The 24,303-nt window shown below is 22.4% G+C and overlaps 1 protein-coding gene across 1 annotated transcript in view; it reads left to right on the top strand.

The window, feature by feature from the left end:
* Positions 1-2,771: 2,771 nt before the first annotated feature.
* Positions 2,772-24,303, top strand: part of LOC122505002 (SNF-related serine/threonine-protein kinase) — a 61,396-nt gene continuing 39,864 nt past the window's right edge. Inside the window, exon 1 of the mRNA XM_043616395.1 lies at positions 2,772-3,752. The gene's annotated coding sequence lies outside the window, so the exon portion shown is untranslated. The remainder of the gene's footprint in view (positions 3,753-24,303) is intronic.

The raw sequence follows: 24,303 nt of genomic DNA, 5'->3' as shown, positions 1-24,303 counted from the left end.
TTTAATTTATAAATAATTTTATTCACTGTTATTTACATTTAATAATTTTCAATTTAATTTATTTAAAAATAAATTTTAAAAATAAAAATAGACTAAAAATTATTGAAATATATTCAATTTTTTCTGAATTGATCAATTTTAAAATGTTTATTTTTATTTCTTATTTATTTATTTATTTATTATAATACTAGGGTAGGGTGGGGCATTACTATTCTTGTTTGGATTTTTGAGTCTATAAAATGTATATAAAAAAAAATAAAAAAATGAGTAGAACCGTTTGAAAGCTTGACTTCTTAGCTACAATTTTGCCATGTATCATTTTGCTGTAACTCGATTCTGTTCCGAACTACAGCGATTTTACGAAAAAAAAATTTTTTTGATGTCGAAAAAAACGAGGGGCGTAACTATTCTTGCAGCTATTAATGATATAATACTAAAAAAATATATAAATTAATTTGTTAATTGGAGGATTTTTTCTGGTTTTTTTCTGACAATTTCTTACCATTCTAACCTAGAAACAAGGAGAATAAAAAAAAATACACTGTTTTGTAGTTTTTGCTGTCATCAGTGGAAGAATAGTTACGCCCCATCCGCCCATTTTTTGAAAAAACACTTGTAAAATTTTTGAACAATAGAATATCAAAAATCCATTATGATATTCGTGTTCAGCACTAAATTTGACTTTAGAAATAATTTTTCCGATAATTTTTCCGACCGTTTATCACTATTTACAATGGCAGACTAAATGAGTGAAAACAAGTAAGCGAGTATATCAAAATCACATTTGGGTACCTAACTCCAATGATAGATGGCGCCAGAAGCTCAAATGTGGCGTACAATGTTCATTTCACATGACAAGTATACAGTGTAAAAAAAACTTTAATCGGATGAATAGTTTTCTCTCCAGGACAAAGAATAGTTACGCCCCGCGAATAGTAATGCCCCACCCTACCCTAATTATAACAATATAAAAATTTATTACATAAAATTAAAATTATAAATTACATTAAACCTAATCTTACAATTTGAATTAGCTAAAAATAACTAATTTGTCAGTAAAATTTTACAAATAAAATAGATAATAACAAATTATTAGTTAAAAATTCCATTGTTACGTCAAAATAACTAAAATCTTAATTTAATAAATTTAATTTTTAATTTAAAAAAAATTTTTTTTTAATTTTTAATATAATTAGTAAAACTTGACTATATTTTCGTAATTATTTATTAACTATTCACTAGTTTTTTGCAACTAGTAATTAGTTATTTATTTAATAATAATTAGTTATTTTATATTAATAATTAGTTATATTCTTAACAATTTTTTTTACTAATTGCTGAAGCAGAAATCAGTAAAAATTTTACTATTAGTTATTTTTAACTATTTATTAATTATTTTAATTTCTTATTATTATTTTATATTCAAATTTCTTATTTTTATTTCCTAATTTATTATTCCCATTTCTTATTGTTTATTAGACCAAAAAATTAAAATATCATATTTTTATTTAAGAAAACAATTTTTAATTAATTTATTGCTTAAAAATTGTTTACAAAAATTGAAAAATTATTCATTAATACACCAAAAAGAATGTGTGGTTTTTTTGTCATAAAATAAAGAAACGAAAGAATTTCTATTAATATTTGACAATTCATTCAAAATATTCACGTCAATTTTTCGAGAATATACATCTATTTGTTGAATCTATAAAAATGATTTAACATTTCCTTGAAATCAGGAAACACGCTCTTTTAAAATGAGTCAATCTCTTGAAATATTTCAAAAGTTGGTTTTAATAAATTTATTGTTTTCCCGGCTGTTCAATTTAAAATAAACCTATAGCGTCATCTTTGCGAAGAGAAAGGAACTTTTTTTTCCCTTCAACACTTATCGACGATAGGAATCAGAGAATTCTGTCTCAAATTTTCACTGGATAAGGAATTTAATTAAAATTATTGCTATTTTTATTATTATAATTATCATAGTAATAATAATTATTATTATATTAATTATTATAATTAAAATTAGTATTACAATTTTATTTTATTTTATTAAATTTAGCTGAAGGAAAGAAGTTCTCTTCCTAACCAACAATACTATTGAATTAAAACACAAAAAACAAAACACCTAATAATTTTTTAATAATTAAAATAAATACTTCTAATTATCTTTTACAATATTTTATTAAATAAATATTTTTTTTACCGTAAATATCACTTTTTTGAAATATTTTTAGAGTATTTTTCAAAAATAAAAAGTATTTTAATAATTATAATAATTAATTTCATTTTTCTTTCATTATAATACCTTCATAAAAATTATAGAACTTGTAAAGATTTTTTTCTTCGTAAAAAGAAAATTTTTTTGTTTAATTTTTTATTTTCCAAAATTTTTTATTTATTTTTTAATTTTTTATTTCAAAAGTTAACAATTGAATTTTTCTAATTTTTTACAGTTGCTTAATTATTAAGCAATTATTGTATTAATTATAAATTAATTATACATATATTAATAATAATAATAAAAATAATTTTTATAAAAATAATAATAAATTATAATTATTATTATTTTTATCATTATTATTATTAGTAATTAATAATATTATTTATTTTAATAATATTTTTTATTATTATTACTATTATTATTAATTAAGCTAAAAAAATAAAAATCTATTAGTAACTTTTTTTCAAATTTTCCCGCCGCCATCAGGAAGTACAGTCCTTTACCGCAAGAGGCACTGCAATCGCCAAGTCGCGACAGTTCGCGTCAAAATTTTATAGTTTCGTGCCGTCAACCGTCATTGTAAACCGTACTAGTGAGTTTCGTCGTGTAATCCATATAATGATCCTTGTTTAATAATCTAGAAAAACAATTCACGTTGACAAACACAAAATATAGGATCATTTTTGTTGATGTGAAACAATTACATCAGTGAAGTGCGCGATTTGACCTCAGGACGACGACGAAACCAAGGAAAACGAGTTTCACCTGAAGGAATAAGAAACTCGAATAACAAGGTTTTGTGTAGTGTGTGCTTTTCTAAATTTCCACAGATTGCAAAAAAAAAGAAACGAATAAAATAGAGATTAAAAAATTATTCACAATCAAAAAAAAAAGTCTTCGAGACACAAGTAGTCGACTGTAGTCTAAACTGCTGAAATCGAGACGGAAGGAGACACAGAAGGGAGATCCGGTAAGAGGGTGGGCGACCGAGGAAGCGGGGCCAGCGGCCTCCGGACGAGAAACAGTGATCACTACACGACTTGTATAAAGCTTATAGAGTAGGAAAGATAGAAAAAGACAGCTGCATTCAATGAGATGAGCCAAGAAGTTTAAACAGTGCCAAGTGTAAACATTAACGTGTGTGTGCATGTATGTGTTTATTATTATTTAAAAGAGAAAAGTTCTTACGTGAAAAATTATTCATTATTTAAGTGTTCGTGAAAATATAATCCCCCCCTGCTTAGGGAAAACAACTGGTCAAGAAAAATTAATTTCAATTTTCCCAATAAAAAAAAAAAGTGTGACGATTATTTGTGTTGACCTGACAATAGGTGGTGGACGCCTCTAAGAAGGCGCGGTGTGCAAACCAACGGTACGTGGCGAAACACCACGAATTCGTGCGAATCAAGGAAGAGAGAGTTCCTGGTTCTGTTTTGGAATTTATTCGACATGCCTCACTTACACCAATGACAACCCTGAGGAAAAAAGTGTCAAGGTGCAAGCTGGAATTTCAAGTCTAGCCGAAAAGGTAATTGTCAAATGACACGAAATATTATGTACTTTTTTCCTTTTATTTTTATCGAAAACAAAAACTTTGAGATCGATATTCTCTTTCTAGTTTTACGATATGTAGTTTTAGGGAAAAATTTTTATTACAACCATTGTGTTGGTGATGTAAACAAACATGTGCACACACACACATGTTCTTCACGTTTCTAGAAATTCTAAACTTTTCTACATACCATGAAGTGTTAATTACAATACCTTCGGGTTTTTTTTTTGAATTTTTTTCTAGATATAAAATCTGTATTTTTAGAAACAAAAAAAATCGAAAAAACAAATTGCCTCTCTTTTCAACGAAGCTCACTTTTATAAAGACTGGATCAAATTTCCGACTTACATAAATATCATCCTCTTCATGCCTTAAAAGATTGTTGTATTAGATTACTGAGGCAAAATCTTGTATTTTTCATGAATATTTATTGGAGAAAATATTGTGAATTATTTTTGTGTCAAGTAACTCGAATATGGCAATTTTTTTCAAGTCACAGACAACTTTTTTCTGTATTTGAATAAAAAGAACTGTAGTGACCTACAGTTCGTTTAAATGAACAAAAATATTGTTACTTCTTTGAATTTGAATTTTATTACAAAGTATTGTTTTTAATATAATTTAAAAAATGAAAATATACGAATTTTTAGCATGGATGAAGTTCACAACGTTTATAATCAACGAGTTAATAGATAAAATATTTTTTGGGGCAAGTTTTTTGTAATTAGAAAATTTTTCACATTTAGTTGTCAATTATTGAAAAAAAGGATTGTAAACAGAAAAAATTTATACATTCCTGAAGTTTTGAACGTTCAAACGAATGACGATATTTTTGCTACTTTCTTTAAATTGTATTTTATTATAAAAATTATTTTGTAAATTGAAAAAAAAAATTGATTGTTATAAATAATATTAAAAATAATTACCATTTTCATGAAGAAAAATGAAATTTTAAACGAAATTCGGTTAAATTTTTGTCAATATTGAACAATTTTCATTTATTATAATATTAATTATAATTTATTTATTTATTTAATATAATATTTTATTTATAATTATAAATTATAATAAACTTACTCTCTAAATTTGAATATTTGCTAAAATTTACTAATTTGATAATAAAATTTTATTAATGTAATAGAAAATACAAATTTTAAAAAAATATATAATTTATTTGAACATTCAAAATCAATTTTATAGTCTTTCGTGTGAAGAATATTTTTTCTCCATTAATTGTTGGTTATAAACGATATGAACTTCAATAACATAATTTCTAAATAAATAAATGTTAAACATTACAATATTTTTTATGAAAAAAAATTAAATTAAATTACTTTTAATAGAAAAAATTTTTTGTTTACTTAAACGTATTATGTATTAAAAATGTTGAACGTTGAAGTGAACGAAAATTATTTTTTTCTTCTTAAAATTCAAATTTTATTACAATACTAATGCGTTATTTATAAAAAAATATTTTTTAAAAAACACTCATATGAATAAAACATTTGTTCTGTTCAAATATTTTCTAGAAATTATTATATTCGCTAGATAAATAATATAATTTAAATATTTACTCAGTTGAGAATTCATTTTTTATCAATAAAAAACAATGTTTTGTAAAAAAAATTTTAATTTAAAGCAATAATGAAAATATTATTGTGCTAACTTCAGGCACGTGAAAATATTGTCGTTCATTTTAAACGTTTGAAACTCTAGGGACATTAAAAAAAATATAAATTTTTAAATATACCGCGTAATAAAATTTCCAAATGATTTATTTTATTTTCCCAAAATTTTAAACATTCAAAAATGATGCTCCAAAAAAATTTATAAATTTCGAATGAACGAAATATTTATTTACTGTAGATTTTTTCAAAAATTATTGACTGCAACAAAAATTTAAAACCTTAATTAAATAATTTGAAAATTTCTAAATTATTTTTTTTATATGTAACGCAATAATTATGCCAATAATATTTTTGAAATTGAAAAATGAGAAATATATTTCATTCATTTGATTTTTCTAAAGTTTTTGAACATTTAAATGAACGAATATTATTTTCTATACCTATTCAAATATTTTCAAAATTTTACTAAAATAAAGTTAAAATTTTAAATTAATTAAAATTTTTTATTTTTTAAAATATAAAAATATTTTTTCAAAAAAAAATTACTGCGTAATAAAATAAAAAATAAAATAAATTGATCATTTAATTAAAAATTTTTTTAATATTCAAACAAATTATTTTTCAATGGAATTCAAATTCGAAAGAGAAGAGTCTAAAAAATTTGTATAACCTTTCGAAATTTTATAGTCACATTTAATTTTTTGCAATTTATTGGAGATAGCGTTTTTTAAAAATATTCATTGAAAACAAATTCCGTTCATTTGATTATTCATAATATGTAGCATCATTTTTCTACATATTAAAAAACAAGAAAAATTAAAATTAAAAATTAAAAAATTAAAAAAATCTCGTAATTTGACGTAACAGAAAAGTTGCGTATGCGTTCGATTCTTGTATACACACGCGTGTATATATAAAAAAAATTGTTTGGCAAATTACATAGTTGAAAACAACAATATAAAGAGGGATAGAAAGTAAGTAAAATACAGTCTTTCACAATATGATTTAATTCATTGTAAAAATTCTTTCAAGTCGAAAAGAAAATTATTGAAAATCATAGTGTAAATAACGTGTATAGTATAATATATTATTGAAAACTCTCAACCTACATTGCACTTTTGCTAACAGTCCCTGTGTCTTTAGTGAAGGCTCATTAACTCTAAATACGGACTTCGAATTTCTATTTTCGAGTATACATACAAATATATATATATATATATATATATGTGTGTAGTATATTTCAGATGAATGTCCCACATGTTCTCCACTATCTTCCAAGTAAATCAATATTTAACTAGATCTTTAAAGTGTCACATATAATTCTTATTACAATTTTTTTTCTATTTTTTTTCTGAAATATCAATTTGATATTGAAAAATTTACAATTTTCTAAATAATCTTTCATCGAAATGATGAAATCGATATATTTCTTTTTTTTAATTTCTGACCTTGAAAGATATATTGGAATTAGTTAAAATTTTCTGTTTTATTAATATAGACTTGATAATTATTCACGCTTATTAATTATGCTAAAATATCTTGTATTTTTTTATTTTTAATTAAAAAATTTTTCCTGTTTTATATATTCGCATATATTGTATATAAATTTACGATAATTGATTTAAGTTTTAAGTCTCTCCAAAGTTCTGAACTTCCAAACAAAAACGAAATATTTACATAATTTATCAATTAATAATTTTAATTTAATTAATGAATAAAAATGAATAAACATTTTCTAGAGATAAAAATGTCACTAATTTTACTTCTTTCATTCATTTCGGAAGTAAAAATTATGTTCAGAGCACTTTTTTAACTTAAAACCTTTAAAAAATTGTTTTATTCTTTTCATTTTTAATAAAAAACTATATTCCCAAAAATTATAATCAAATTCTTTAAAACAATTCGACTATTTTCAAAAAATTTTCAAAAAAAAAAATAATTATTTAACGAAATTTGTATACAAATCTTCACAATAATTCAATTACTTTCACTAATAATAACATTTTTCATGGAAATTCAATTTAAAAAAAAAATTATTTCATAAAATTCTTAGCAAGAATTAAATTATTTCCATAAATAATAAAATTCATCGAAGAATTCCAATTATTTTCATACATAATAAAACTTATCGAAGAACTTCAATTATTTTCATAAATAATAAAACTCATCGAAGAATTTCAATTATTTTAAAATACTATTTTAAATTAATAAATCGAAAAATTCAATATTATTTTCAAAAATAAAATTTTCCACTTAAGAATTCAATTATTTAAAATAAAATTTTCATAATATTTATTATATTTCGAAAAAATTAATTATTTAAAACAATGTTTATAAAATTCTTATAAAGAATTCAATTATTTTCAAAAATAACACAATTTTTCAACAGAACTTACATTCTTTTTAAACATTTTATTAAAATTTTTGGTCAATAATTCAATTATTTTCCTAAATAAGAAAATTCTTCTCAAGAATTCAATTATTTTTGAAAATTATAATAAAATTCTTTGCAAATATTCAATTATTTTCATAAATAATAAAATTCAACGCTGGATTTCGATTATTTTTAAATCAAAATTTTACAGGAATTGCTCAAAAATAGATATTATTCTTAAACATCTAATTTCAATTCCTCGGAAAAATCAATTATTTAAAAAAAAATTTTTTTTAAAATTCTTTGGAAGAATTCAATTATTCACAAAAATGTTAGGATTTTTCCCAGGAATTCAATTATTTTCAAATATTTTAATAAAATTGTTCAAAAGAAATCAATTATTTTAAATACAATTTTAATTAAATTTTTTTGAAATTTCCAAAAAAAATTTCTTTAGATTTTAATAAAATTCTTCCTCAGAATTCAATTATTTACATAAATAATTCTTTGAAAGAATTCAATTATTAAAGATAAATAACAAAATTATTCCCGAAAATTAAATTATTTTGAGGACATTTTAATAAAATGCTTTTCAAAATTCAATTATTTTTAAAAGAAATAAATTTTTTCTTGGAAATTCAATTATTTTAAAAAAAAATTCTAATAAAATCGTTCGCAAGAATTCAATTATTTTCATAAAGAATAAAATGCTTTTTAGAAATTCAATTATTTAAAAAAAAATTTGATAAAATTCCACACCGACATTCAATTATTTTCCAAAATTTTAATAGACATCTTTGTAAAATTTAATTATTTTCAAAAATTTTTCGCAATTCAATGATTTTCAATATCTACTATTTTCATAAAATTTCCAAACAGAATTCAATTATTTAAAAAAAATTTTTGTAAAAATCTTCGTAAGAATTCAATTCTTTTCATGAATTATAAACATTTCTCAGAAATTCAATTATTTAAAGTAGAATTTGCATAAAATTAGTCGAAAGAAATCAATTATTTAAAAATTTTAATAAAATTCTTCACGAGAATTAAATTCTTCTTATAAATATTTGAATTCTTTCATTAATAATAAAATTCGTGGAAGAAATTCAATTTATTAGCAGGATCAGAAAGAAGTAAATATTTTTAATGAAAATTAGGAAAAAGTCAGGAAAATAAAATATAGAAAGGAATTCTTGTCAGTTTTGTGAAATTTTTTTGGTCAAGTTTAATTTTTCGATAGTTACTTTTTTTACTACTTTTCTTATTTTGAAAGCTACTTTTTTAAAATTAATTATCGAGTGCAAAGTCTGTAATTTGTGAATTTGTCACCGGTCATCACAATGTTTATAGTCAATAACTAAAAAAAAAAACTATTTTTCATAATTAAAAGTTAAAACAATAGAATTTTCGTGTTTAGGTTCAAAATTTTTTTTTTCAAGTCGTCAATCAGAAAACTTTAAAAATATTCTTTGGACAAAAATTTATATAAATTCATAGATCAATTTATATAAAAGTTTCAAATAGAAAAATGTATCTAAAAGATTCAAATATAGAAACATTTATCTAAAAGATTTAAATTGAAAAATTTATCTAAAAAAGATTTAAATAGAAAAAAAAAGATCTTCTAAATCGTTATTGATAATAAACGTTTTGAACTTCACTAATATATGTCAAACTTGATCATTTTTTATATTCAAACCTGATGTAAAACACAGAACATTTTTAAATAGACAATCATTATTTCCTTTGCATCATTTTATTGTTGATAATTTAAAAGCAATTTGTTCTAATGTTCAGTACGACAAATGCGTATAAAGAACCACATTATTCGCTGATAAAAAAATGCATATATATACAGCATATACATATATATATAAAACATCTGTTTGTACGTTAAACGATAGATAATTTTCTCAAATACAATTGTTTACCTTGTTATTATAGTAATTATCACTATTTATATTCGTATCCTAAAATAAACTTTCGTCTAATATTGTTTCTGTATAAATAACTTTTCGACATAAATTGAAGTTTAAACATATCGACCACTTCAAATTATTACTATAAATTACTCAAATGATACGATGACTAAGGAACATTGAAATTTTCAATTCCTCTATTTTCCTCGTTCCAAAAGTGGTTACTTTTAGACCCCTGAAGTTAGCGTCTACGTCCAGCGACGAAAAACGGTTTTTTTTTTTGGAAAAATGAAAAAAAGGTTTTCTTTAGGTTCGAAGAATGCTTTTTATTTTTTTTTGTCTCAATTTGATATCATTAGAAAAAATGTGAGTTAAAGATGGTAAAAGTGGAAAATAATTATTGCACTTTTCGTGTAACATTTTTTTTGGAAAAAGATAATTTGGAAGTATATATTTAGAAATAAAGTTTACAATGAGTATTTTTAAAATATCTAATGAATATAATCATTGGAGTAATTTTTGGAACAATGGAATTATTTTTTAGGTAAAAAAAATGTGTAATGTGTAATTGTGAGCGCGCGCAGGCAAGACGAGTAAACTAATTGTTGTTTCTTCATTTAAGTTGTCGTTAACCTGTTTTCTGATGTTGAAAATGTAAACGTGTAACTACTCACTTGTGCGTGTATATAGCTACCGATACTGTGCACCTAAATTGGTTAAGTAACATACCCACGTTTTCTGAAGGCGTCATTCTATCGCCCAAAGATTAAATTCTTTACGTCGAGATGAGGAGAATCTTTTTAATATGCATATGAATCCATTTTTTCTCAATCGGCAATTTTCATTTCTTAATGTCCAAACAATTTTTTCCTTTTCAAAAAAAAGTTTCTCTTCCTTTTATGATTCTTTACGATACACAATATTTCTGAACTTGAACGAATGTCAATTGTAAAGGTTTTTAATTATTCTAGATGCAATATATTGGAATAAAAATTTTAAGGGAATAACCTGTAAAATTTTTATTTCAAGAAAAATATATAAATTCCGTTCTTTTGAACCTTAAGAACTTCAGAATAATTTTCCACTAAAGTAAAAATTTAAAGAAGTAATAAAAATATCTTCTAGAACTTTTAAAAATTTAGGGACAACAGCATTTATATGGATCTTCTTTTTTTTTGTCTTAAAGATAGAGAATGAATTTTTTTTTCTTTGAAAGAAAGGTCATTGAAGTGTTCAGGTGCTGTAAAATTTCAATCCACTATTGTGCAATTTCATCAAGTCAATCTCTCGATAAAATTTTCCGATATCCAGGTTTTCTGTAAAATGGAAGTTATTAGTTCGTTCAATTTGCGAACGTCCTTCATTCTAAAAAGAGGCAAAAGAAATAAAAAAAAAAAAAATGAACGAAGTAAAAAGGCAGAATTATGGAATTAATTTGAATTTTTACCAAGTAAGGCACATGCATTCTTCAATTCTGGATTTATAAAGTCTTATGTGAACTGATTTACGAAATCAATACTCGTTTTGTCTGATTTTATATTTTCATTCATGTACCTATTATATTTAAAAAAAAAAGAAAATAAAAAATTCCCCTCGTTCGGAACTATAGCAATGAATACGAAATTTGTTTACAGTACATAAATATTTTCAAAAATTACCGACTGCATTAAAAATCATACAAGGTGTTCTTAAAATTTGGAACGTTTCTCAGGGTTGCCACAAGTCAGGGAATTTAGGAAAAAGTCAAAGGTTTCAATATGAAATTTTTAATGAATTTAAATAGAAATTTTAAGGACAACTTCTTACAGAAATTCAATTATTTTCAAAAGTGATATACTTCTTTGCCTAAATTCAATTATGTTCAAAAATTTATAAAAATTCTCGTCAAAATTTCAACTATTTTTATAAATAATAAAATTCTTCTCCGAAATTCAATTATTTTTAATTTTTTAATCAAGTTTCTCGAAAGAATTCAAATATATTCAGAGAATTGAAAAAAAATTTTTTCTGAAAAATTCAAATAAAATTCTTTTAAAAATTCTATTATTTAAAAAAATTTTGACAAAATTCTTTACAAGATTTAGTTAATAAAATTTTCCTATTCAATTCAATTATTTTCAATACAATTCTTCTTAAGAATTCAATTATTTTCGTAATTAATTAATTTTTTTATGGGAATTCAATTATTTGAAAAAAAATTGAATAAAATTCTTGGCAGGAAATCAATTATTTTCATAAATAATAAAATTTTTCACGAAAATTCAATTATTTAAAAAAATTTTGATAAAATGCTTTATAAATTTGAAAAATTATAATAAAATTGATTATAAAATACAATTATTTTCGTAAAATATAACATTCTTCTTAGGAATTACAATTATTGTCAAAAATGTTTGTAAAAATCTTCTAACCAAGTCAATTATTTTCGTAAAAAATAAAATTCTTCGAAGCAATTCAATTATTTAAGAAATTTTAATAAAATTCTTCCCATGAATTCAATTCATTTCAAAAATAAAACTTTTCACAGGAATTCAATTATTTAAAAAAAATGTAATAAAATTCTTCGTTAGATTTCAATTATTTTCAATTTTTTAATGAAATTTCTCAATGGAATTTAATTATTCTCAAAAAGTATTAAAAAAATTCTGAGAAATTGAATTATTTAGAAAAAAATTTGAATAAAATTCTTCACAAGAAATTAATTAATATCATAAATAATAATATTTTTTTTCCGGAATTCAATTATTTTCACAAATAAAATTCTTCACAGGAATTCAATTCTTCAAAAATTTTTTTAATAAAATTCGTTGCAAGAATTAAATTATTTTAAAAATTTTTTATAAATTTCTTTATAAAAATTCAATTGTAAGAAATATTCAATTATTTAATAAATTATTTATTTTTGTATTTAAATAATTGAATTCTCGGGAAATTTTCTAATAAAAATTGGTTAAAATATGAATTTCACTTAAAATTTTAAATTATAATTGAATATTAAAATCATTATAGCATGAATTTTTAGAAATAATTGAATTTTGAAAAGGGTTAAAATTAAATTCTTTGAAAATTTGAATTTATATTTACAATATTCTTGTGATATAAAATAATGATTTTATCACTCTGACATCTTAAATTTATTATAAGTTATTGAATTTCAGAAGGTTTGAATTTGAAAATCTTAATTCCTATAGAAAAATAATAATGATTAAAGTATTTATTTATAAAAGAAGTTATTGATGTTTTCGAATAATTATACTTTTGAAGAAATTTGTAAATAAATGTAATAGAACATTTTTTTGAGTATTTAATAATTTTTCAGAATGAATCAGTATATTCTTCAGGGTCAGGGAAAAAGACAAAATTTTGTCTGGAAATCAGGGAATTCAGTCAGGGAAAAACAAAATTAAATTTTTGTGGCAACCCTCGTTTCTAATTGTGAGGGGTTTTAACATTTTTTTATTCTAATTAGTAAATTTTGGAAATTAATCGTTCGAAATATTTCGTTTATTTGGGGACCCTGAAGTTAGCGTCGGCCCTTAGGATCGAAAACAATTTTTTTCTATTTTTAATGAAAAAAGTTTTACTAATTTCACTTCTTTCAATTCCCTAGAATATAAAAAATTTCTAGTGGTACACTTTTAAGATAAAATCCTAAGATTTCCTAAAATAAGAAGTAATTTTTTAATTTTTTGCATATAGAAGCAAAATAAGTAGAAAGAAAAATTCCCTTTTTATTTTTCGTTTCTAAAAACGTTGCTCATTTTTTCCCTGAGTGTTTCTACAAAAAGGGAAAGAGGTTAATGAATTCGACATGGCGAAAGATTTTTACCACTCTTCGTATTAAATAATTAAACAGCTTTGAATACTTAAAACCATTTTCGTTAATTTATTTCGGACTTTAATTCTGACTTTGATTTGAAATATAATTTTACTTTAATTTTACTTTAATTTTACTTTAATTTAAACTTTAATTCAGACTTTAATTTAGATAATTTTTTTTCTTTAATTTAACTTTAATTTGATCTATTTTTTTCAGTTGGTAATCAATAAGTTTTTTTTTCACGCAAACACAGAGAGGGAGAATGATACAGTAATTGCACTGCAAATGAATAATGATAAGTACCTAAAATGCAGTCTAATTAGATTCAGTCTAATTTGAGTCTGGCTGGGAATTTATTTTTAACTGACCCAGATTCGCATTTTAGCACCATGTCTAAAGACGCATTTTGATTCAAAAAAAGGACCAGAGATGAAAGTGCGAGCTCTACCTCTCTCTCTCTCTCTCTCTCTCTCACTCTATACACTCAGAAATAAAACTATAAAAGCAACACACATCTCAGTGTAAAACGTAATCACACGCTTGATTCATTCATCCGGTCGTTTTCATCCATGTTCACTGAGAGAATGAATTTCTAATGTGTGTGTAGGTATATATTTGACTTGTTCTTCTCTTTTTTCAACCAAAAAAAGAAAAAAAAAAAAAGAAGAAAATTCAGACTTTTCCTCCTTTTAGATGTGTTTGAATATGTGTGGGGTCTGTATTGACTAAAAAGAGGCGCGCATATATAAATAAACAACTGGCTTCGAACACGTTTGTCATTTTCTTTAAAAGGATTGCCGGTGCACTTTTGTGCACAAGAAATTCTTGTATGACGTTGATATTTTCTGACAATAGAACCTTCATAGTGAAACTCCCTCGTATCTCGTCTCAAGAACGTTTGTTGCATCAAGTTTTGAATCAAACAATTGTTATCAAACTGTTACGACAAGAACTCGACGTTTTCCTGGAGTAAACTTTATATTGTCACACATACGTACTCTGGAGTATCTATCTATCTGAGTAGATATATTTATGTATATATGTGCCATTCCATAAGAAAATTGAACTTTTTCGGAGTTTCCTTAACGATTTAATGTCCTTTAAGTTTCGAAAGTTCAAACAAACAAACAATTTTTAATAAGTACTGTAAATTAAATTTTTAGAGTTCATATAAGAAAATCCTGAATTTGGGTGTCTTTTTTTGTTTGCCTCATAAACTATGAAATTACCACGAATTCTAATACATAACCTTCAATTTTTTACAATTTCTGACAATAATTTCTTTTTAAATAATTTAATTCTCGAAGAAATATCATGTAATTATTACTTATAAATTATTTATAATGAATGATTTTACTATATTTAAAAATTAATTGAATTTTAAAACAATTGCGTTTACAATTTTCATAAATAGATCAACTTCAAAAGGTTTTAATTTGAAATTTTAGAAAAATTCAAATTTCAATGAATTTAATTAGAAATTTTAAAGAATTTAAATTTTTGAAAAATTTTCTTAAATTAGTTAAATTTTTTAATATTTATTCAATTAATTATTAAAAATAATAGATTATTTTTATAAAAATTTTCCTGAATTCAAGGATTTTCAATGTCTACTATTTTAATAAAATTTTCCAAAAGAATTCAATTATTTAAAACAAATTTTAATAAAAATCTACGCAAACATTTAATTATTTTCATAAATAATTAAAATTTCACATCAGGAATTCAATTATTTACAAATTTTTTATGAATTTCTTCGCAATAATTCAATTATTTTCATAAATAAAAAAATTATTCGCAGGAATTCAATTATTTTTAAAAATTTTATTAAAATTCTTCGCAGAAATTCAATTATTTTCATAAATAAAACAATTCTTCGTACAAATTCAATTATTTTTTAAAAATTGTATTAAAATTCTTCGCAGAAATTCAATTATTTTAAAAAATTTTCCTCAATTCACTGATTTTTAATATCTACTATTTTAATAAAAATTTTCCAAACAATTCAATTATTTAAAAGAAATTTTTATCAAATTCTATGCAAACATTTGATTATATTCATAAATAAAACTACTTTTACAGGAATTCAAGTATTTTTCAATATAATTTTAACAAAATTTCTTACAAAAATTGAATTGTTTTAAAAAATTATAAAAAACTTTTTCGCAAGAATTCAATTATTTTCATAAATAATATAAGTCTTTTGGAAAATTCAATTATTGTAATAGATATGAAAATTATTCGCAGAAATAAAATTATTTTTAACATAATTTTAATAAAATTTCTCAAAAGAATAATACTCAATTATTTATAAAAATTCGTTTATTTTTAATACAATTATTACAAAATTTATTTAAAAAATTGAATTATTTTCAATAAAATTTCATGCAAAAATTGAATTATTTTAAAAAATTGTAAAAAAAACTTCTCTGCAAGAATCAATTCATTTCCATAAATAATATAAATCTTTTAAAAAATTCAAATATTTTAATAAATAAGATCATTATTCGCAGAAATTCAATTATTTTTAAAACAATTTTAATAAAATTTCTTGAAAAAATTCAATTATTTTCAAAAATTTTAATAAAATTCTTGTCAAAATTTCAATTATTTTTGCTAAAATTTTCCTAAATTCAACGATTTTCAATATCTTGTAATTTAATATAATTTTTAAAAAGAATTCAATTAATTTCATAAATAATAAATCTCATCGCAGAATTTCAATTATTTTTAATAAAATTTTAATCGAATTCCTCGAAAAATTCTAATAAAAATTGATTTAAAAATGAATTTTAGATATTAATTAAATATTAAAAGCATTAAATATAGCATGGATTTTTAGAAATAATTGAATTTTGAAAAGGTTTTAAATTAAAATCTTTGAAATTTCGAATTTTTCATACTTTTAACTATAACAATTCAGTAGAATTAATTTTTTTGAAAAATTTTAATTCTTTTTTTGAAAATTAAGTTTTTATTTTCTAATTTATATCTAATTGAAGAATTTCCGAATAATCGATGAAATTTCGTAAAATTGAATTGTAAACAAATGGATTTGGAAATTCTCAAAGAAATTTTTTAAAAATTATTAAAAATAATTGATTTAGAAAAGAATTTTAGTTAAAAATTCTGGAAAATAATAATTAAATTGAATTGATGAAAATAATTTTGAAGAACATGCAGTAACAATTTTCTTATAATATAAAATATTCATTTTATCATTCCATTATCTTTAATTATTATAAATTTATTGAATTTCAAAAGGTTTGAACAAATAATTCCCGAGAATATTTAAATTGAAAAAAAAAATTTCGTTCGTTTAAACGGTCAAAACATTACAGGAAACATATTATTTATATGTTAATACACATATATATATATTTTTCGTTTATTTACAAATACAACTTTGATTCCACAGCGACTTGTCTAGGTATTTATTTTGGCGCCATCAAAAATTACGTCGAGTCGCGCAAACTTTTTGAATGCAAAGTTATTATAAATAAATCTATTTTGATTTGCAAATATAAATATAGAACTCGCAACTAAAGTCAATTTCATCTCCTCGTAATAAATCTCAATTTTCCCGGAGTATAATTTTCCACGCGGGGACATTTACGAAAAAAAAAATCTCCTCTAATGAAAAAAGCAATTTCTTGAAATATTTTTTTTTTCCACCCTTTTTTTGCGCCTTTACGAAAAATTGAAAAACTACTGCTTTTTACGATTAATTTAGAAAAATCGAGCAATTTTCTTTCATTTTTTTTTCCAACCTCATCGTGTCTCGTTAGTGTCTCATTAATAATTACATATATATATATTGTTGGGAGGGGGAGTTGAAAATTTCTGTAATTACATCCATCTTGCGTCTTTTGATCTCGTACAATGTCTTTGCAGAGCGAAAATATAATTCTTGTAATCGGATTTAATGAATAGTCACTACTGATGGTTAATGAAAGATTGCGGAACTACCACTCATTCTCTCATCCTTTGCTCTCATCTCATCGCGTTCGTCAAACAGGTTAAAATTCAAGAAGCTAAAATACGTTCATTTCGTTCCCATAACGGAAATTATTGCCTCGTAAAACAAACGAGAGTCAAACAACAAAATCTTATTATTACAACCTACTTTTCTTGTTATTAGATTCACCCTGCGTTGGCGATTCCACTTCGTGGTTAAGATAATGACAATGTTGAAGATTTACATTTTTTAATATTTTCTATTTCAAATATTCATCGTATCGAATTTAAAGAAAATATATGTGTATATATATAAAAGCAACAAAACAGCAAGGTCATCATTTATTTGCATATTAAAATTGATCTTGTTATATACATAATGGTAACAAGTATTTATTAACTAATCGATAATTCAATTCTCCCTTGAAAAAAGTTGTTTAATATTATAAATTCTCAATAATAATAATAATAATAATAATAATAATAATAAAAATAAGAATAAATATAATAATAACAGTATTTTTTTTTAAGGGTTACGGTAAAAAATACAGAAATATAGTAATAATATGAGTTTATGAATTTATCACTCGAGAATAATAATTATTAATAATATATTTGATATAATATTAATAATATAATTAATATAATATTAATAATATAATTAATAATAATTATAACAAATTTGTAATACATTTTTTTTTACAAAAAATTATCAAGTATGAATTTTGGTTATTTTTTTTTTTCATAATTCCTACTTCAGCGAAGAATTATTTTTTTCTTCACAATGGCAATTTTATTTCATTTGTCAATTTCTTTTTTATTTTGCTTATCATTTTTCCTTATCTTCTTCGTTTGATATATGTATATTGCAAAATAACTATTTTCTATTTATATTTGTATCGTTTTATTATTTATAGGTTATAAATAAATTATTCTAATAATTTTTATAGTGATTTGTCTTTCAAAGGCAGAGTAGTGAGAGAGAGAAAAAAAGAGCGAGCGAGAGAGAGAGAGAGAGAGAGAGAATGATAAACTTAAATGGAACAACAATGCAATGAATTTCTAGATATATTTGACCTTACTCTTGTTTATCAACGTGAATCTTATATTGAAATGTTTAAAAAAGTTAAACAATAAGTTTATTAAATGAGTTTCAATCTATATTGATCTGCAGTGACTCTATTTTTGTTCGCTTTGTTTGAAATTGTATATTTCCTGAAACATGCAATCAAATTGATTTTTTGATTCTTCTGCTTTAATGAGTAGTAGACAAACTTAGTTAATTAATTAATTAGTAACTGATATTAAACACGTCATGCGGAAGAATTTGAAGGGGAAATTTTTAATAGGTTGATGAAAAATTATTAAACAATATTGTAAATGTAACTGATTGTCTGATTGTTAGGTAAATTTTTACTGGACCATTTTTTGGAAAAAGATGAAAATTATGGGCGTTTCCGAAAAATCTTTCTACATATTCTTCCTATTTTAAATCACTAAGTGAATAATTTATTAATACATTATTTTGAAAGTTAGCGTAGACTTTTTAATGATTTTCGGCTTTCCAGTTTGTCAAAAGTAGACAATTTTACATTTTTGGAACATTTTTTAGAAAAAGACGAAAATTTTGTTCTGTTTCCAAAAATGTCAACTATTTTATTCCTATTTTCAGAGTGTCTAACGGTCAGGGAAGTTAGGGAATTCAGGAAAAGTCAGGGAACGTCAGAGAATTTCATTGAAAGTCAGGGAAATTTCTAAAAATTTATACAAAAATTCGAATTTTTGATAATTTTAGATTTTTTACCAAAGGGTGGAGTCTATTAAAAAAGTAAAGTGTTTTTGAAGAGCCCAAAAATAATGAAGCTAAATGCCATAAAAAAGAAGAAGAAATGTTGAATTTTAAGAAATTCGGTTTTTCGAGTTTTTGAAAATTTTTGATTTTTTACCAAAGGTTGGAGACTATTAAATAAGCAAAGTGTTTTTGAAGAGCCTAAAAATAATGAAGCTAAATGCGATCTAAATGAAGAGCGTAAAAAATGAATCCAAATTCCATAAAACAAGACAAAATTATGAATTTTAAGAAATTCGGTTTTTCGAATTTTTGATAATTTTAGATTTTTTACCAAAGGGTGGAGACTAATTAATAAGTAAAGTGTTTTTGAAGAGCCCAAAAATAATGAAGCTAAATGCGATTCTAAATGAAGAAAAAAATTCAGTTTTTCGAATTTTTGAAAATTTTTGATAATTTAAAATTTTTTAGCAAAGAGTGGAGTCTATTAAAAAAGTAAAGTGTTTTTGAAGAGCCGAATAATATTGAAGCTAAATGATAAAAAAGAGAAGAAAAAAATAAAATTATGAATTTTAAGAAATTCGGTTTTTCGAATTTTTGATAATTTTAGATTTTTTACCAAAGGGTGGAGACAAAAAAAAAGTAAAGTGTTTTTGAAGAGCCGAAAAATATTGAAGCTTAATGATAAAAAAGAGAAGAAAAAAATAAAATTATGAATTTTAAGAAATTCGGTTTTTCGAATTTTTGATAATTTTAGATTTTTTACCAATAAAGGGTAGAGACAAAAAAAAAGTAAAGTGTTTTTGAAGAGCCGAAAAATATTGATGCTAATTGCTAAAAAAGAGAAGAAAAAAATAAAAATTATGAATTTTAAGAAATTCGGTTTTTCGAATTTTTGATAATTTTAGATTTTTTACCAAAGGGTAGAGACAAAAAAAAAGTAAAGTGTTTTTGAAGAGCCGAAAAATATTGATGCTAAATGCTAAAAAAGAGAAGAAAAAAATTAAAATTATGAATTTTAAGAAATTCGGTTTTTCGAATTTTTGATAATTTTTGATAATTTTAGATTTTTTACCAAAGAGTAATAAGTGTCGAATAATTATTGTTATTAAAATAATAATTATTATTGTTTCTAAAGTTTGGATTCAAAGTTTTCTGAAATGAATGAAATTTATGTATTTTTCAAAGTCAAATATTAAAAAAATAATATTCCGTTTGGTATTAAAAATAATTTATAGTTTCGAAATATGTTTAATTGACGTTTTTCATTTTTTAATTTGTGAATAAAATAGCAACAACAACAACAACAAATTAGTTTTCACTGACATTACAGCTTCTCTTATCGGTTATAATAATTATAAATAATTGATTGTCAGTTAAAACTTGTGACTGACATTTTTGTTTCTGTAATATAATATTTATACTATACAATTTTTACTAAACTTTCAGAGTAAATTCGAGTATTTCCCGTGTAAACTTTACTATTTCGGAAGTAAATTTTAGTACAAAAAATTAGTACCTAAAATTTACTTCTGCTTATTGAAAATTTACTTCGAACTTAGCAGAACTTCTGAAGTACGATAAAATTTATTATGACTGCGCCAAATTTTCATACAGTTTAGATTTTATTTTTGTAAACTGGTAAACTTTACAGTGAAGAGTATTTTCAACTGACAATCAGTTATTTTTAACTATAATTGTCAGTAGAAATATTACTGTTTGAATTAGTGACTGATTTTTTGCTTCTAAATCAGTTATTTTTAAATTTTAACTGATTCAAATTTAGAGAGTTTATCCTCACATTTTTTGTAATGATAACAAATTGAGACAAAATATTTATCAAAATTATTGCGAAGCAACGTTCTGATAAGTTTTTTTGTCTCAATTTGATACCCTTAGAAAAACTGTGGCTTGGAGGATAAAAAAAATTAATAAAAACGAAAAATTAGAAATAAAACTGTTTAGAAATTTTTCGTTTCAAAAAATTTCTGAACAGTTTTATTTCTAATTTTTCGTTTATCTTGATAAAAAGTTTTTCAACAATGTATTGAAAAATTTGTTATTTCTAATTTTTCTCCATGAAATAAATTTGAAATGATTGTAATTTTATTGACTCTGAGGAAAGTTAAATTTCAATCATGATAGTTGATTATATTATATGAGGAAATACGCAGTGCTAGCATGAAATGAACACGGAGATAATTACACATCGTGTGTATATATGTGTATATAGGAGAGGATTCGCCGTTTTTTTTTTTTATTTCTCCGCGCGCATTATAAGTATAAGTCTTGTTCATATACACGTGAGTGTAGTCGAGCATTTCTCGTCTATGTTTATCTTTGCTACACAGTTTCACATTGCTAAAGACTCGCATAGGGTGAGTGTGCTTTGCATTTTTTAGCTGTTAGCGTCCGGTTCGACGTAAGCAAGAAAACGTGTCAGACATGCTTCTCAATTCGGTGCATATGTGGCATTTCCTCCTTTACAGTTTACATCTCACCACAAACTATTTATTGCCACTGATTCATTCACCAATGCTGCATTTCCTTTTTCAAATATATGTATGTATACGTCTATACTGTACATTTTTAATTATAGAAACATTTTCATATTTGTATAAGGTGGAGTATCGTCATTTTTCTGTTTGGTCGGTTATTTGAAATTTATTTATTGAATTCAAATTTATGAATCGAATTCAAATTTAAAATTCGATCGAACGAATCTAAGTTTTTTTTTTATTTCATTTTGTTATTGGTATTTCAAATATTTAATATTGTTTGTATTTTAAATCGAGGGTGATGAAAAATATTAGTTATTTTTACTACGATTCTTTTTTTGTTTTGGAAAAATTTGAATTTCGCGCCATTCTAACTCTGTGAGTTGCCGTCCAGATGGCAGGAAAGTTCTTTCGTAAACGAGATAAACAGCACTGGATATGATTATCAGGTCCTGCTATACTTTTAGTTTTATTTCGAAGTCTCAATTAATTTTTGCTATTCAAATAGTAATAGTTAATAGGTAATAGTACCAAATTATTATTCTTTTTCCAGTTTCAAACGTTAAAACGAAAGAAATTTATTTATTTCTTTTTCAAATTCAAATATAAAAAAATTTTAATAGGAAATCAATAAAATTCGTTTAGATGAACTTATATTCAGTGCACTGCATCTCGTTTATGAGAGAACTTTCCTGACATCTTGGCGGCAACTCACAGAGTTATAATGGCGCGAAATTCAAATTTTCCAAAACAAATAAGTAACTAAGTAAATAATAAAGCTAATATTGTTTGTGGCTAATGATAATTATAACAATTATTATGTTATTTTCCATAATTTTACCGTTAATAAGTGCCTTTTTTTATTTTAAAAGATAAAATTCTTGTTTTAAAAATATTTTACAACTTTTGTAACTTTTATAATTTCAAAGCTGAAACATATTAATTCTTGCACTGAATATTAATAAATTTTTTTTAAATAATTGAATTGTTCTAAAGAATTTGAGAAGAAATTTTTTCGTTTTTTAAATATAATTGAATTTTTGAAAATATTTATATTATTTATAAAAATAATTGAATTATTGGGAAGACGTTTTTAAGAATATTTTTAAATAGCTTAATTCTTAAAAGAGATTTTGTTAAAATATTATTTAAAATATTTAAATTCTTTCGTAGACTTTTCTTATTTGCAAAACTAATTGAATTTTTCGAAAGAAATTTATTATTTATGAATATAATTGAATTTTTAAATTTGTTTTAAAAATAATTGAATTTTTCAAAAGAAGTTGATTATATTTATGAAAATAATGTAATTCTTAGGGAAAAATTTTGTTGTAGTTTTTAAAATAATTGAATTTTTTGAAAAAATCTTGTTAAATTTGTATTAATAAAAAATATTTACTTCTTTATTATTCTGCTAATAATAAAAATTTTATGAAAATAGTAGATATTGAAAATCATTAAATTGCAAAAAGTTTTTAAATACAAATTTTTGAGAATAATTGAATGTCGGTGTGGAATTTTATCAAATTTTTTTTTAAATAATTGAATTTCTAAAAAGCATTTTATTATTTATGAAAATAATTGAATTTTGCGAACCATTTTTTAATAGAATTTTTTAAAATAATTGAATTTCCAAGAAAAAATTTATTACTTTTAAAAATAATTGAATTCTTGTGAGCAATATTGTTATTTATGGAAATAATTGAATTTTGCAAAGAATTTTGTTAAAATGCCTCAAAATAATTGAATTTTCGGAATAATAAATTTTAGTATCTCTCTTTAATAATTGAATTCTTTCGAAGAATTATTTATGTAAATAATTGAATTCTTAGGAAGAATTTTATTAAAATCTAAAAGAATAATAATTGAATTATTTCAATAAAATATAATTAAAATTCTATTTAAAATAATTAATTTCTTTCGAACAATTTCATTAAAATATTTAAAAATAATTTAATTCCTGTGAAAAATTCTTATATTCTTATAAATAATTGAATTCTTTTAAAGAATTTAAAAAAAACATTTTTTTAAATAATTGATTTTTTCGAGGAATTGAAATTAAATTGTTAAGAATAATTACATTTTTTGAGCAATTCCTTTAAAATTATATTAAAAACAATTGAAATCCTGCGATGAATTTTATTAGTTATTAAAATAATTGAATAGTTGCAAAGAATTTTATTAAAATTTTCAAAAATAATTGAATTCCTGAGAAGAATTTTATTTATAAAAATAATTAAATTATTGTGAATAATTTTATTAAAATGTTTAATAAGAATTGAATTTCTGTGCAAAATTTTATAAACATTGTTTTAAATAATTAATTTTTTTGAAATATAATAAATATTATGAACATTTTATTTTAAAATAATTGAATTTTTGTGGAAACCTTTATTCGTGAAAATAATTGGATTTTATGATTAATTAATTCTAAATAGTATTAAAAATAATTAAAATTCTTCGATGAGTTTTGTTGTTTATGAAAATAATTGAATTCTTGCTTAGAATTTTATTAAAATTTTTTTTAAAAATTGAATTTCAA

This window comes from Leptopilina heterotoma, unplaced genomic scaffold (assembly GCF_015476425.1).
Source record: "Leptopilina heterotoma isolate Lh14 unplaced genomic scaffold, ASM1547642v1 Lhet_33, whole genome shotgun sequence".
NCBI classification, from domain to species: Eukaryota; Metazoa; Arthropoda; class Insecta; order Hymenoptera; family Figitidae; genus Leptopilina; species Leptopilina heterotoma.
This window is presented reverse-complemented; position numbering and strand designations above follow the sequence as displayed.